We start from the raw sequence: 15285 nt of genomic DNA on the forward strand, positions 1-15285 counted from the left end.
CTCTGTCTCTCCTTCCAACCCGTTCTCACATCTCAAATCTGCTTCTCCTCCGTTTCTATTCAGGAAATGACAAGTCTCCCATTAGTATCAACAAAACATGGCATATCAAGTTACAGTAAGACTAAGCATCTCCCCATGTATTAAGGCTGGGCATGGTGGCCCAGTATGAGGAGTAGGGTCCCAAATGCCAGTAAAAGAGTCAGAGACAACCCCTATTCTCACTGTTAGGTGTCCCTCAAAAGGATCAAACGATAACTGTAACATATGCACAGAGTGCCTAGGTCAGCCCCATGCAGGCTCCCTGGTTGTCAGTTCAGTCTCTGTGAGCTGCTATGAGCACAGGTTAGTTGATTCTGTGAGTTTTCTTTGTTATGTGCCCCTTTGGCTCCTATAGCACTTTCTCCTCTTCTTCAGGATTCCCTGAGCTCTGCCTAATGTTTGTCTGTGGTTCTCTGTCTCAGTTTCCATCCATTTCTGGATGAAGCCACTCTGATGACCGTCGGGCTAGGCACCAATCAATGTATATAACAGAATATTGTTAGGCATCATCACACTGGCATTCTTTTCTTCCGTTCGTATTTGGTTCTATCCTATGTCTCAGTGTCATCCAGCCTGTGGGTCCTGGTGCTCCAGACAGTGTCAGCGGTGGGCTTACTCTCTTAGCATTTCCCTTATGGATAACGATGATGAACACATCAGACAATATCCTTAGCCATTTTATGTTTCTTCTGAGAACTCTATTTCCAGGTCCATACCCAACTTTACATTGAAGTGTTTGTTTCTCTCTCTCTCTCTCTCTCTCTCTCTCTCTCTCTCTCTCTCTCTCTCTCTCTCTCCACCCCTCTCTGTTTTTTCATGTATATTGTAGGCACCAATCCTGAATCAGATGTATAACAAAGATTTGTTCCCATTGATTCTATAAGCTGCCTTTTCAGTTCATTAACAACTTCTTTTGTATGATAGAAACTTATGAAGCCCTATTTGACCATAATCTTATTCAGAAAGCCCTTACCTAAGCCTGTATCTAAAGTATACCCCCAACGCTTCATTCTAGAAGTTTCAGAGTTTCAGGTCTAACATTAAAATCTTTGACCCATTTGGAACTGATTTCTGTGCAGGGTGAGAGAGACAGAATAAATTTTATTTGTCTATGTGTGGACATCCAGTTTTTTCCCCCACACTATTTGTTAAAGATACGGTCTTTGCTCTGGTGTGTGTGTGTGTCTTTGTCAAAAATCAAGTGGTTGTAGGTGTGTTATCTAGATCCTCAATTTTATTCCATTTATCAATATGTCTGTTTTGTGCCAGGGTCTTGCTCATTTTACTACTATGGCTCTGTAGTATAACTTGAAATCAGGGATGGTGATGTCTTGGTCAGGGTTTTATTGTTTGGGATTATTTGGGCTATCTGGGATCTTTTGTGTTACCATATGTCTTTTAAGATTGTCTTTCTAATTTTTTTTGTGAAGATTGTGTTGGAATTTTGATGGAGACTGCATTTAATCTGTAGGTTGTTTTGGGTATTGTGGCCATTTTCACAACATTAATCCTACCAGCCCATGGACACTGGAAGTGTTTCTGTCTTCTGCTGTCTTCTGAAATTTCTTTTTTTGGTGTCTTAGTATTTTCATTTTACAAATCTTTCACTCTTTAATTAGCTTAATTCCAAGATATTTAAAAAATTTAAAGTTATAGTTATGTTTTTGAACATATGATACCCTAATCATTTATTTACTTAGCAGGAGTAGGAGTTTAACCTAGGGCTTCATGTATACTAGGCAGGCCCTCTGTGACTGGTGCTATATACCAGCCCTCTTTCAACATATAGCTACTAGAAAGCTACCTGGAGCCGATGTTTATGGCTCACATATTTCTTCTTATTAATGTTGATCTGGTCTTTATTTTGTGTGTATAAACAAAGGCTGAGAACAGTCAGAAGAGAAAACTAACAAGTTCTGTGTTTTTCAGTGACCATCAGGAGTCATCATTGTTGGGAAACTGGTCATCATCTGTAGGTGCAATGAAAACAAAAACCTGATCAGATGCTTTTCAAGCATCACCTGATTTTAAGAGAAAGATCCTTGACAACAATATGCTTATAAAATCTAGGACTATTGTTTCAATGGGGTACCTATTGATTAATTTATTTCTGGGATCTCTAGACAAGGCCAGGAGAATGAAATGTAGTATTATATCAGAAGAAAGCTAGAATACAGAACTAGAAACTCAGATTCCTTGTAGAGAACGTTCCTATGGCATCATCAAGAATAAAGATAAGAAAGATGCCTTTCATCAAAAGTCCCTTTCATAATGGCTGCCCATGTATAGCTCAGTGGTAGACTGTCTGCCTCACACAGAGCCTGGAGTTTGATCGTCAGTGTATTAAAAAATAGAAAACAAAACATAAAACCCCAAAATGTGTAATTTAATAGCGCTGTCAATCTCAACTAGTTCACTAACTCTTACAATTACACTGTTATGATGACCAGTGATTGTTCCTGCTTTCCTTTATGACTCAGAAAAGAGTCAATAGAGGAAAATGATTTGTGCAAATTGATTAGTGGTTGGCTTACTTGCCATGGTAGAAAAGGTTAAATATAAGTATTTAGAAAATAGTTCAGGGATAGGAGTACATCTCAATGGGACAAGGCTTGCCTAGCATGTACAAAGTCCTGGTTCAATCACTATCATGACAAAGAAAAAGCAAATTAAAAAAGAAAACTGTTCTGAGTTGATCCTGAAAGAGATGCTATAGATTGGTACATTCCCATGTTATTCGTTTTTTTGACTAATAGAATCGAATAGTTTTATGGGGGTTTTGTAAAGGTTTAAATGTTAGAAATAAACAAGAAGAGACTAATTTATTAAGTTTGTTTTTGTAACAGTCTTCTTTGAAGACGGATCTAGTTTGTTTAGAATAGGGATTAGTGTGGGCACAGTTTGTCAATCTATTGAACACATTTTGCCAGACAGCAAGTAACTCATCATCCTTGGCCCTGGGATTTGATGGTGTAGATTGAAGTAGACTTCTAAGAAATGACTGCAAAGCTGGGAGGTAGTGGCACACACCTTTAATCCCAGCACTCCTGAGGCAGAGGCCAGCGGCTCTCTGTGAGTTCATGGTCAGCCTGGTCTACAGAGTCAGTTCCAGGACAGCCATGTTCCAGGACAGCCGTGGAAACATAGCAAGACCCTGTTTCAAAAAAGCTAAAAAGAAAACAGAAAAAAGAAAGAAATGCCTGCATTTGCAGTGATTTGGTAGGAGGAGTAGTCCTTAGACTTGTGTCACCCTTCCGGAACAGTTGTATATGCTCTGAAGTATAATTAATTTATTAACATGAACAGTTAGGAAAGATGAAGTATTTGTATGCGTCTGGAATTTTGGGGTTTACATGATCCTCCTACTTTTCTAGTCTGATGAGTAGCTAGGATTACAGATACATTCCACTATGCCTGGTTAGATATAAATATAATATTTAACCTCCAGGAGAATCCCATTAGATCACACTTCTATTCTACAAATGTTATAAGTATACAAAAAGAGATGTAAGGTCTTGAGTGGTGGAGCTATTGAGACACAGAGATTGGATTAATATCTAATGAAATTTTTCCTTTTATTACTGGCAAGAGTTGTATGCATCTACCACCTGGAACACATGCACACACACACACACACACACACATACATACATGCACAGCTCCCCTTCCATGTGCACACAGAAGACATCCTAGCCTCATATGGCTAGTCATTTGCATGGAGTAGATTCAATCCAAAACTGTATGACCAAGTCTTTCATCATCTTGCAAAGTATAAAATCCTAATCTGTAACAGAATACAAAATACCTTATATGATAATATGCAAAAAGGAAATGGAGATAATAGTCCCTTTACTGTCTGGTCCTTCATTTCAAACCATTCCTGAGCCTTTATTGTATACCTGTCTTTCTCTTTTTACAAAAAAGAAAACACAATAAAGAAAATGCAGCATTTGAAAGGTATGCAACTGATTGCTTAGTATAATTGAGGGGTAATGACAAATATTTCAAGTATACAACTTGGTTAAATATTGACATATGTATGCAACTATGAAACCATTCCTGTAAAGTCATAAGGCAAATTCCTGTCATCACTCAACATTTCTCTGTGTCCTCTTTGCCTTTTCTGTTATTTGGCCTTATTCATAGCCAGCCATCTGCTATCACTATAGATTCATTTTAATTTCATAGGACTTTATATAACTAGAATAGCACAGTTTACCCCATTACATCATATCTAGTTAATTATTTTGAGATTCATACATACAGATTGTTCTATGCATTACATTATATTTTGCTCCTTTTATTGCAAGGCATGTATGTGCCAGTTTACTGATTACCTATTGATGGAGAGTTGGATTGCTTTACCTACTAAATGGTACCTCCTGAAAATACACCTGTTAAGGATATCCATATACAACTCCCATATGAACAAATGGAAGCATGGCTATCCCTTTGTTCAAGGGGTTCTGGGTGTGAAAACTGGCGCAAGTCTGGAAATCGGTTCTCAGGCTGAGATTCACTTCGATCATGATCCAATACAGCCTTTGTTTCATTTGTTGAGAATGTTTCCAGTTATACAGATCAAACAAAAATTCAGTAAGGTTTTTACCTATTTCATGCTTGGAAGCACCGTAATTTATTAGCCAGTACCAAAGGTCTGTACAAGTCATGCCACCATAAAAATTCATTTTGCCTGCACTGACTATTACAGGTCAGGCCATTATGGACATTACTTTGTCTACGCTGCCCATTGCAATAGCTATGATCACCTTGCCTTTGGTGATTCATTGCTGTCACCTGGCCCCTGCTACTCTGGGGCCCAATTAAACCCGTTACATATAATTCATCCAACTGAGCATCAGAATCTCCAACACTCGGTCTGACACAAGGAAAAAATGGTGACAACAGAACTCTTCAGATGTGCTGGTGTCCCTCTCATCATATATTGTAACTTATAGGATTAATGAAGGGCACATCTTTGGGGTCTTCCCATTGTGGAGGATTGGGTTTTACACAGTGCCTCCACTCTAGCAAGACAATTTCCCTGAGCCTTAAAGCCATCAACACTAAGCCAAGGGATATCAAGAGTCTCCAACCCCTTTTCTGTAGGCCATCTTTTGATACATGCTTCAGCCAACCTTTCAAACAAACTTTGGACACCTTTTTTTTTCAAGTGTGAAAGCTTCCATATTAAACCTGGAATCACCACTCAAAAGGCTCATATCAACAACCTCAGCCTAATCCAGTTTTATGTTCCTCCCACCATTATCCCAACACCCTTAAATCTATTCCCACACATATTCCCCAGACTTCTACTTGAGTGAATTAGCAAATTCATTAAGTTCTTTAGATCTGTAGTGCATCTCCTCATGAACTACCCTTTCTGTCTCCCGTCTAGGAGTGTTCTTGGCCTTTCATCCGGTTATAGGTCTAGAGGCAATTTGTGGAAAAATAAATAAGGAAACTGACGATGCTGGTCTGTTCCTCCTAGTATCTCTGGATAAACTGACAAAAGAAGAGGATGAGTGCTGTGATAAATTTCGCCAGCTTCTAGTATCTCAGAATGCAGTGAAAGACAACAATGAACTCAGTGAGAAAATTGACTGACTCCAGACGCTTGGCTTCAGTACATGCTAGAATCCTGAAGAAGGAGTTAGTGAACAAATGAACTTGCCCGTGAGATAGAGAGCAATCTTCCTTCTTCCGTGTCTTTTATATAGCTGCCAGCAGAAGATGTGGCCCAGATTAAAGGTGGATATTCCCACCCCAGAATATATGTATTAAAAGTGGGTCTGCCTAATTCAAATGATATAATTAAGAAGAAAATCCCTCACAGGTGTATCCAGCCACTTGTATTTTAGTTCATTCCAGATATAGTCAAGTTGATGACCAGGAATAACCATCACAGAGATATTCTTAATGTTTTTTTTTTGTTGTTGTTTTTCAAGACAGGGTTTCTCTGTAGCTTTGGTGCCTGTCCTGGAACTAGCTCTTTTAGGCCAGGCTGGTCTCGAACTCACAGAGATCCGCCTGCCTCTGCCTCCCAAGTGCTGGGATTAAAGGCATGTGTCATCACCACCTGGCTATATTCTTAATAGTTTTAAAGGTTTACTTTTATTTATGTGTATGTGCCCGTGTGTGTGTGTGTGTGTGTGTGTGTGTGTGTGTTATATGTGCTTGTGCCTATAGAAGCCAGGAGAGGTTATAGTCAGTTGTGAGTTCACCAACATGAGTACTGATAACTGAACTTGGGTGATCTGGAAGATCCAATTGCCAAGCCATGTCTCTGGTCCCACATGCTGCATTTTTATGTATAGTATGAAGCATGGGCCTTAGTTTACATGGACATACCTGTTGAAGAGAACACTTGTTTCAGCTTGGCATGGTGGTGTATACCTTTAGTCTCAGAAATGTGTAGGCTGAGGCAGGCCAGTCTCTACTCCATCCCAGCCAGGGCTGCAAAACTAAAACAAACAGAACAAAATAAAACAAAACAAACAGACAAGAAAACCTGTTGTTTTCTCACTGAATTTGTCAAATGGACAATCATTGTGTATATTTGTGGGGTATAATATAACATTTTGATCTATATGTTCAGTAGTCAAAGTAATTATCTACCACCTCACCAACTTACTATTTATTTTGTGGTCAGAATGCTAAAACTCTATTCTTTCAGTAGTTTTGAAAGCATCACCTTGTTGCTGGAGTTTCAACTCTTCTGGTGATGAGAATTAAATATTTGTACCTATCTGTTGTTTGTATCTCTTTTGAAGAGATAAGTTGTTCATAAGATCCAGACAGAAACAATCCCAGAAATTTTCCAAGTCTAGACAAAGGAAAAGTAATCAGTATATTGAAGAGGCATCGGTTCTCTTGTGTTTGTTCATTGCGCCGTTATCCACAATAATCAAGAATGGAAACTACTTGTGTCCTACAACAGTGGACACGTTACATGCAAAGCACGCTTAGATATGCTTTTGTATTGACTAGGAATCATGAGTGAATAGAGAGAATTCAGTACTTATACAGAGCTGGATATTACATAATCTTTAAAAAGAAAGGAAATTCTGTCCTTTGTGACAACATGGGTGGAACCAGAGGATCCTAAATTAGGTGAAATAAGTCAGGTTTATTTCAGAAGACAAATACCATATTATTTCACACATGTAGAATCTCAAAAAGTGAAACTTGTAGAAATAGGAAACGAAATGGTATTTACCTTAGGCAGAGAGGCAGAGGAGGCGAGGAAGAAAGGGAAATGTTGCTCAAAGACAGATTCGGTCTGATTGGGGTTTAAAGATCTAGTGCATTGTGGCCAGAATTATTGTACTGCTTACTTCAAAACTACTTTTTCCCCCAGATCAAATAAACTTTCTTATAAAAAAAAACCCTCAAAAATCAACACAATGTCAGCAATGGTAAATGTGAGCTCAGTATCACATGAAGAGAAGAGAGTAAGAAAGGCTAAGTAGAAGGGGCCAAGGAAGAGGCGGATGCAGGGAATGGACATGAGTCATGAAAGAACATACAAAGATACTTGGAGGTGTTGCCTGACTTACAGGCGGTCACCTCACCATGTCCTCACGCATAGTCTTACTTCTATGTGCATTCATATTGGTGTGGTGACCCAATTACTTCTTTTTTGATAATTTAATTTTTTTATTTAAAAAATTATTTTCATTTATTTTATATACCAACCAGTTTCCCGTCCCTTCCCTTCTCCTCCCCTTTCCCATCTACCTCCCTTCCCAACTACTCCTCCTCCACCTCCACTCAGAAAAGAGCAGGCTCTCCATGAGCTTGCACAAAAAAAATGACCCATCAAGATGAGGCAAGGGCCAGGTAATCCAGCATGGGGATAGGTTACCAAAAGCCAGCTAAGTACTCTCATTGTTAGAAGCCTTACTAAGAGACCAAGCTACACGATTGTCACACACATGCAAGGGCCTAGGTCAGTCTCATGCAGGTTCCTTGACTGTTGGTCCAGCCTCCATGACCTCCTGCGAGCTCAGGTCTCTGTGAGTTCCCCCATCATTACGTCCCTGGCTCATACAACCTGTCTTCCCTTTCTTCCACAAGACTCTCAGAGCTCAGCTCAGTGCTTGTCTGTGGATCTTTACCTCTGCTTTCATCAGTTACTAGATAAAGTATCTCTGATGGCAACTAGTGAAGTTACCAATCTGCTTCCAGTAAATGGCCAGTTCAGGCACCTTCTCCACTATTGCTAAAAGTCTTAGTTGGGGTCATCCATGTAGTATTCTTCCCTTATTCTGTATGTTTAGTGTTTTGATTTTTATGTGGCAAGGGTACTTTTTTTGGCTCCAGTCTATTTTGTGTTCTGTAAGCTTCTTGTATCTTCATAGGCATGTCCTTATTTAGGTTGGGAAAGTTATCCACGATTTTGTTGAATATATTTTCTGTGCCTCTTAGCCGCAATTCTTCTCCTTCTTCTATCCCTATTACTCTTAGCTTTGATATTTTCATGGTGTCCCATATTTCCTGGATGTTTTGTGTTAAGAATTTGTTGGATTCATCATTTTCTTTGGCCAATGAATCTATTTCTGCTAGGGGCTGCTGATCTTGCAGGGGATGCTTGGCCAGGGGGAGTGTGATAGATTCAGTGGGTTTGGGCAGCTGGGTGGGTCTTGTAGGTTATAGTGGTCAAGGGGAGGTGGGCAGTGGTAGAGCAACCTTCAAGAAGAACTCTTAACTGCTGTTTGTCTGCAACTGCTGAGATGAAAGGGGGAGGGCAAGGAATATGCCCTGGAGCTTAGGGCCTAGAGTTTGGGGTTGTTTTTCTGGGAGACCAGTCACTCACCTGATGATGCAGGTGTTGTTTGTGTCTCTAGGGGCTGCTGATCGTGCAGTGTGATATTTGGCCAGGGGGAGGGTGATGGGTTCAATGGGTTTGGGCAGCAGTGGTAAAGCAACCTGTAAGAAGGACTCTTACCTGCTGGCTGTCTGCTGGTGCTCAGATGGGAGGGGTTGGTCAAGGAATGTGCCCTGGAGCAGGCCTGGCGGAGACATTGGGGATGTTTATCTGGGAGACTCACCTGTTCTTTCAACTGGTGCAGGTGTTGTTTGTGTCTCAAAGGGCTGCTGATCTTGTTGGGGATATTTGGCCAGGGGAGGGTGATGGGTTCAGTGGGTTTGGGCGGCTGAGTGGGTCTTGTAGGGGAACAATGATCAATGGGTGGCGGTGGAGGAGCAGTCTCCCCAGTTACTTCTTATAAAGACTTCAGTCATAGGGGACTCAGGCTTACCATAGAGAACCCTTTATGAATGTCTACCTATCTTCTAAAGACTTTACACAAGTGTGGTTAAATTCTGGTATACTAGAACATGTGAACACAATGTGTTCTGGGGTGGGGTGGGGTTAATATAATTCAACCTACAGTGACCATTAACTTGTTTTGTTTTCTTTTCATCATGGTATTTTGCTTTGACTTCGTTTTTCTTAGCTCCTGAATTTGCCATATGCTCATTATTCTGCTTTCTAAAACTATGGTATTCTGAATGATTTTTGTTCTCGTTGTAGTAGTAGTCATCATTGTAGTAGTAGTACTTTGGGGGCTGGAGTTGAACCCAGAACCTTGTCGAGGCTAAATACGCACTTTTCCATTGACCTCCAGCTCAGGCCTTTTCTTGTTCTTGATGACTAATAGAGATTGTCTTATATGAAACTGAAAAGTTTATGAAGTCTGCCAGGCCAGCATTATTACCATCTCCAACGCTGAGGAAAACACATTAAGACAAAATAATGGGCGAAGTATATATCATATACATTCAGTGTCTTCTGACTCCAAGTCTAGGGTTCTAGCTGCTAGATTAACTATGTCAAAAAAGCACCTTAGCCCAAATAGCAAGATTCCCGTTGATTAAGTACACTTGTAGCCTCTCACTCCCAGTTCAAATGTGGAAGCCAGAGCTGTCCTCATCCTTACTAAAACTTTTCTCCTTGGGTGGGAAAACTGTTTGATCACACCCAACTAGCCCATTTTCCCGTCATTTCTCATGGAGGAATTTAAAGTAAAAATATTTGAATCTTTTGGTGGCAGGGAAAAACAGTAACTTTGACACATATTAACTGAATCTGTGCTTATTTTAAACTGTAGTCTAGGCTTTTGACACATAGTGAAATGAAGTACCTTGGAAGCATCTTGATGAGATTGTAAACTAGCAGGAGCCACCTCACTGGTGGGCCTGCGGAGGTGAGAGGGCAACTTCCACCACACGAGACTGTGAGGCCTGGGAATCAAACTCGGGCCTTCAGGCTTGGCAGCAGATGCCTTAACCTGCCGAGCCACCTTACCTGCCTGAGACTAGACTTTGAAGTAGAAATGATGAGGGAGTCTAGAGAATAGGTAGAAAGGATGACGGAAGAAAGAGAAGGAGGTGACCTGAAGGCAAGACTGTCAGGAAGGCGAATGATTAACAGAAGATGGGCAAGGGGCAAGCTGACTGGACTGTTTCATTTTGTTTTATTGGTTGGGGTCTAGGTTAATGGAACTAGGCAGAAAGAATGATGATGTAAAACTCAGAAGAGTGGTCTCCGCAGTTTGGAATTAGTGTAGCATAGTGGTGAAGAGATTCGCCTCGCTTTACCATTTCCTAGTTTATAATCTTCACGGACCTCGTGGAGTAGCGCTGACGGTACAGCGAGTTCAAAGCACAGCGCGGATAATAGTCGGTAAAATGTTAAGTGCTGTGTTTGTAGTTGTTCTTCTCTTCCCTAATATTCTGTACTCTAATAGAAAGGAGACACAATGCACACATTCCAGATCATTATAAGAGTGATGAACAATTAGTTGTATGTGTGCCTGGATCAGGTTTATTTCGAGTTTTGGGCCCCACTGAGGTAATGAGACATCTCTTTCTCAGTACCTCCTTTGCTTGCTCTCTGGAGTGACTTCGAAGAGGCTGGCAGGGTGCTCTTGGTAACTTCCTTGGAGAAGTCCATGCTCTGCTGTCCCTTGATACTTGACAGTTTTCACTTCTGCCTCTTGGACATTAGAAGCCATGCGGGCTCACACCCAAGTGTCCTGGTTTCAAAGGCTCCCCAGCCACTTGGCAGTCATCCTGCTTCCGGGCCCAGCCTTGCCTCCCTCTTTGGCTGAGTGTTCAACTCGGACCCCACACACAGTCCTAGCCCCAGCCTCCGCGCAGGCGCCGGCAGGGCCACCCCTGCCGCCATGTTTCCCCCGCCCACGCACTCCCCTCCCACCACTCGCCCTCCCCTCCCCTGCTGGGCTCCCGCTCCCCTCCCTTATCCCCCACCCCCTGGTGAGGTCAGGCGGAGGCTCTGCCGCTGCAGCCGCGGCAGCTCAGCTCCTATTCCCAGGCAGCCTGGAAGAGGGACTTTGGCAAATAACCGGAGCGGCGTTCGGGTTAGGGTAAGCGCTCTCCCTCTGCCCGAAGGTCTGGAGAAGTGGCCAGGGCGACTAGGGGGTGCAGCGGTGCGGGAGTCTGTGCCTCGCGGCAGAAGGGGACCCGGGCTGCGCTGCGCGACTCCCTCTTTGGCTCTCGGGAGCGCAGCTGTCCGTGGAGGGGCGGCTGGGTGCAGGGACTCAGCCGTCAAGGTGAGGCGGGACCCTGAAGTCCCAGGGGCTCCACGGGCTTCCCCACCCTCCGCACCCGCGGTGCGCGGCACGGAGTTGGGATCTGCGCGGGGAACTGCGAGGTGGGGAACCAGCTCCTCTCTTTGCCCACCCGGGTTTTCAGCCCCGCGCTATCGCGCGCTCAGAGCTCCGCACCTTTGCACTTTGCAGGTCCTTTTGGCTCTACCAGAAGGGTGGGTACTTCTAGGACCCCAGTCAGAACTCAGTTTTCCTGGGCTTCTTTGTCATCCTTCCAAGATCTTCTCTGGTTTTTCCCTGTCGCTGCCGTGATCCTCTGGGGTTCCTCTGTCAACCTCAGCCTCACAGTCTCTCGTCCTCTAACAGTTTCTACTTTGTGCTTCCTAAACCATCCCGCTTTCAGAATTTTGAGAGACTCCACCGCTGGCTCCCCAGTCGAGAACACTTTTTTCCCTCCAAGCTTTTTAACTTAGTTCTGAATGTCTTCAATTGTGAATGCCTTGGCTCTTTTCACCCCCTTTTAAAACTCCCATTTGATGATTTATTTTCTTGGAGTCTTACAGGGTTCAAACCTATCATTTACAGAAAAAAAATGGAACAAATTTCTTTATTAAATATCATTTAAGAAGCATCTGTTGAGGAACTTGAGAGGTTTCTTTCTAGGTTTTAATAACTTAGTCCAAACACCAGTCACGTAAAATGTGTGTATATATGTTTGGATGAAATGTTTGTACGTGGCCCTAAACCTTCCTGGCAGTGGAGCAGGCCAGATTAAAGTGGGTCTGGTGGGGTTTGTAAACCCTGCCTCCATTTCTCCATCTATAAATTAGGATGCTCAGCATTTAAGTGTAGTTGGAGGATGACCATAGAGATTTGGAGCGAGTCACTCATGTTAGTCACTAAGCACATTGAATGGGCACTGAGAAGCTTTGGAGTCTAAAACTAGCTACCTCTGTTGGGAGGGGACCTGCCTTTTAAAGAGAAGCCACGGTTTCATATGGTACCTTTTGGAAGCTCGTGGTTCTTTCAAAACAACCAAACAAAAACAAGCCCCCCACTTTTTTAGCCATTTCACTTTCTTCCCATGCTGTTGCCATGTTAGTTCCTGTGCTGAGGTGCCTCTGCTCGTTTCCATGCTGTAATTAGTGTGGGGAAATTGAATGGAGAAGCCGAAAGTGGAGGCCGATCCCCGTGAACGAGCACATGCTGACGTGTGCAACCGTGCTTTTAGAGAGAGGTTTTAGCTAGTGCTCAAACTTGAAAACTGAGCAAAATGAGCTAAAGAGCTGTGACATCATTCTGTATCTAAAAACATTAGCCCCCTTAGCCACAAGTCCTTATTAATACCCTTACACTTACCAGTGATTGATATGTTTGCTTAATGTGTGACCAGGTGCTGGCATTGCCACAACAGTTCACTAATTAGCAGCAGTCTCGGAAGCAAAGCAAGTTGCCCATGAAGATGGTGACAGCATTTCCCTCTCCTGGTAGCACTTAAGTTTGGTCGTGAGGCAATGAATGAGAAGAGCTTCTGCAGTATCAAATGAAGCATTTGGAAATAGACAAGAACTTCAAATGCTCAGTATTTTTAAGTTGCCATCTTTATTAGCAAAATTTAAAATGTGTGGTGTGGTCCTATCGGTTTTAGTCAATGTTTTGAAGTAATTTTCAGAAGAGCGTAGAGGCTATCAATGATCAGGTGAGTTAGGTAACTTGCTGCAGATACTTCCTTTTGCAATGAATTTCTGGAATTTACTTTAGTTCTAGTAAAACTTGAAAAGTGATAGGAAAAAGGGTACTTACCCTAGTAGGCCCACCATGTTCATTTTTTTTTTGCAGCCCATGTTTGAGACATACATTTTACTTGTTTCCCTTTGAGATTATTATTCTTAAGCCTAAACTAAGATTATCACTGGTGTGACTTTCTAATTGAAAACTATTCTTTTTTTTTTTTTTGGCCTGGAAGATAAAGAAAATTAGTGGGTGTGAGTTAGCCATAAGCATTTTTTCTCTGCATTTTCAATCTTTGGCAGATTGTTTGATATACTTAGCGATTATCATACTGAATGTTTCTCTTTCCTTTTAAAAAAATGAAAAAAGAGTCTCACGTGGCTCATACTTGGCCTCTGGCTTGGTATGTAGTTGAGGGAGAACTTGTGACCCTCTGATCTTCAGCTACTCCGTGCTTGGGTTACATACCACATAACCCGCTCAGACTAAAAGGATCATTTCTGATTTTACTAAAGCTAACTTCAGGTTCTGCTACTATTCCCCTTTTCTTGTATATTATATTCATTAATTTGATCTGCAGTACTGAAATGAGATTAACCTACATATTCAAATTGCTTAATTTGTGACGTTTACTATATTATTAAAACCTTTTCTGCAGTTTGTTTCTGGTGTAATTCTACTGTTTACTTCTGTCAACTAGTGTAACGATTTGGCAAAAAAAATCACATTTTAAAGAAGCATAGTGTGAAAAACTAAACAGCTCTAGAGTAAGCTTTTCAAAAATAGAGCAAATGGTTTTCTCAGAATGAGAGATATTTATAGCGATGAAGTTTATAAGTATTACTAATTAATTTAGTATTTCATGGTATAAAATCCGTTTAATGTCTTCCATGTGCCAAGGCTCTATATAGTAGGCATAGTGGAAAAACTTGTAAGCCTGAGTCCTTATAGATTGTAAAAAGAGCAAGAAATAAAATACATAGAGTGTAAAAAACTAGAAAACACCTAGTTTCACAAGGGCGGTGCATGCTGGTGAATGCTGGTTGGCAATTTACCTGGACTAAGAAAAATCTAGCTAGTCCGGAGTTTGGGTGTGTCTGTGAGGGCGGTCCTGAGATTAATGTATGAATCTGAGTGGACGCCACAGGAAAGATCTGCCCTCCGTGTGGGTGGGTACCATCCAATTGGCTGCAGAGAACACGTACAGAAGGCGTGTTGCTCTCTCCCACACTTAGGAGAGACACTCTTTCCCCTGCTACCTTGGACATCGGAACTCCGGAACTCCGGGCTCCTTTGCCTTTGGACTGAGGCTCCACTCTTAACCAGTGGCCCCTTAGGTTCTCAGGTTTTTTGGTCTCCATTAAACTGAGAGTTTCACCGTTGGCTCCCTCGGTTCTGAGGCCTTGAGACGGAGTCTGAGCTCTACCCCAGCATCCCTTGGTATCCAGTTTTCAGACAGACTGCTGTCGGACGTCTCTGTTGCGATTTGGTAAGTCAATTCCCGTAGTATATCTCCCCTCCCAGAACTACATGAATCCGGTATGTGTTCTGTGTCTCCCTCTGGAGAACTCCAGCAACTCTATCGCTTCTTAGAGAAGAGGTGGTTTTTGAGTACAGCCCTAAAGAGAAGAGAGAATGCTTTTAGTTTCTCAAGAACTGGGAACAAGCTGGGCCTGGTGGTGCGTGCCTTTAATTCCAGCACTCTGGGGACAACAGGAGGCCGGACCCCGTGTGTTTGAAGCCAGCTTGGCCTATAGAGCTAGGGAGGTTCAGGACAGCCAGGGCTACACTGTTGAGTTCTGTCTCTTAAAAAAAAAATCTGGGTTGCCAGGTGGTGGTGGCGCATGCTTTTAATCCTAGCATTTGAAAGGCAGAGGCAGGCTTATCTCAGTGAGTTCGAGGCTGGCCTGGTCTACAAGAGTTCGTTCCAGGACAGGCT

At 42.3% G+C, this 15285-nt stretch overlaps 1 protein-coding gene across 4 annotated transcripts in view; it reads left to right on the top strand.

Annotated features, from left to right (window-relative positions):
- Positions 1 to 11314: 11314 nt before the first annotated feature.
- Positions 11315 to 15285, top strand: part of Klhl13 (kelch like family member 13) — a 171700-nt gene continuing 167729 nt past the window's right edge. The window contains exon 1 of one of the 4 annotated variants that reach the window (XM_005368915.3): positions 11315 to 11432. The gene's annotated coding sequence lies outside the window, so the exon portion shown is untranslated. Of the gene's footprint in view, positions 11433 to 11600; positions 11619 to 14817; positions 14836 to 15285 lie in introns of those variants that run through there. The other 3 variants (XM_013354380.2, XM_026790141.1, XM_013354381.2) reach the window with 3 other exon arrangements.

The sequence above is a fragment of the Microtus ochrogaster genome, unplaced genomic scaffold, assembly GCF_000317375.1.
Source record: "Microtus ochrogaster isolate Prairie Vole_2 unplaced genomic scaffold, MicOch1.0 UNK42, whole genome shotgun sequence".
In the NCBI taxonomy this organism is placed as follows: Eukaryota; Metazoa; Chordata; class Mammalia; order Rodentia; family Cricetidae; genus Microtus; species Microtus ochrogaster.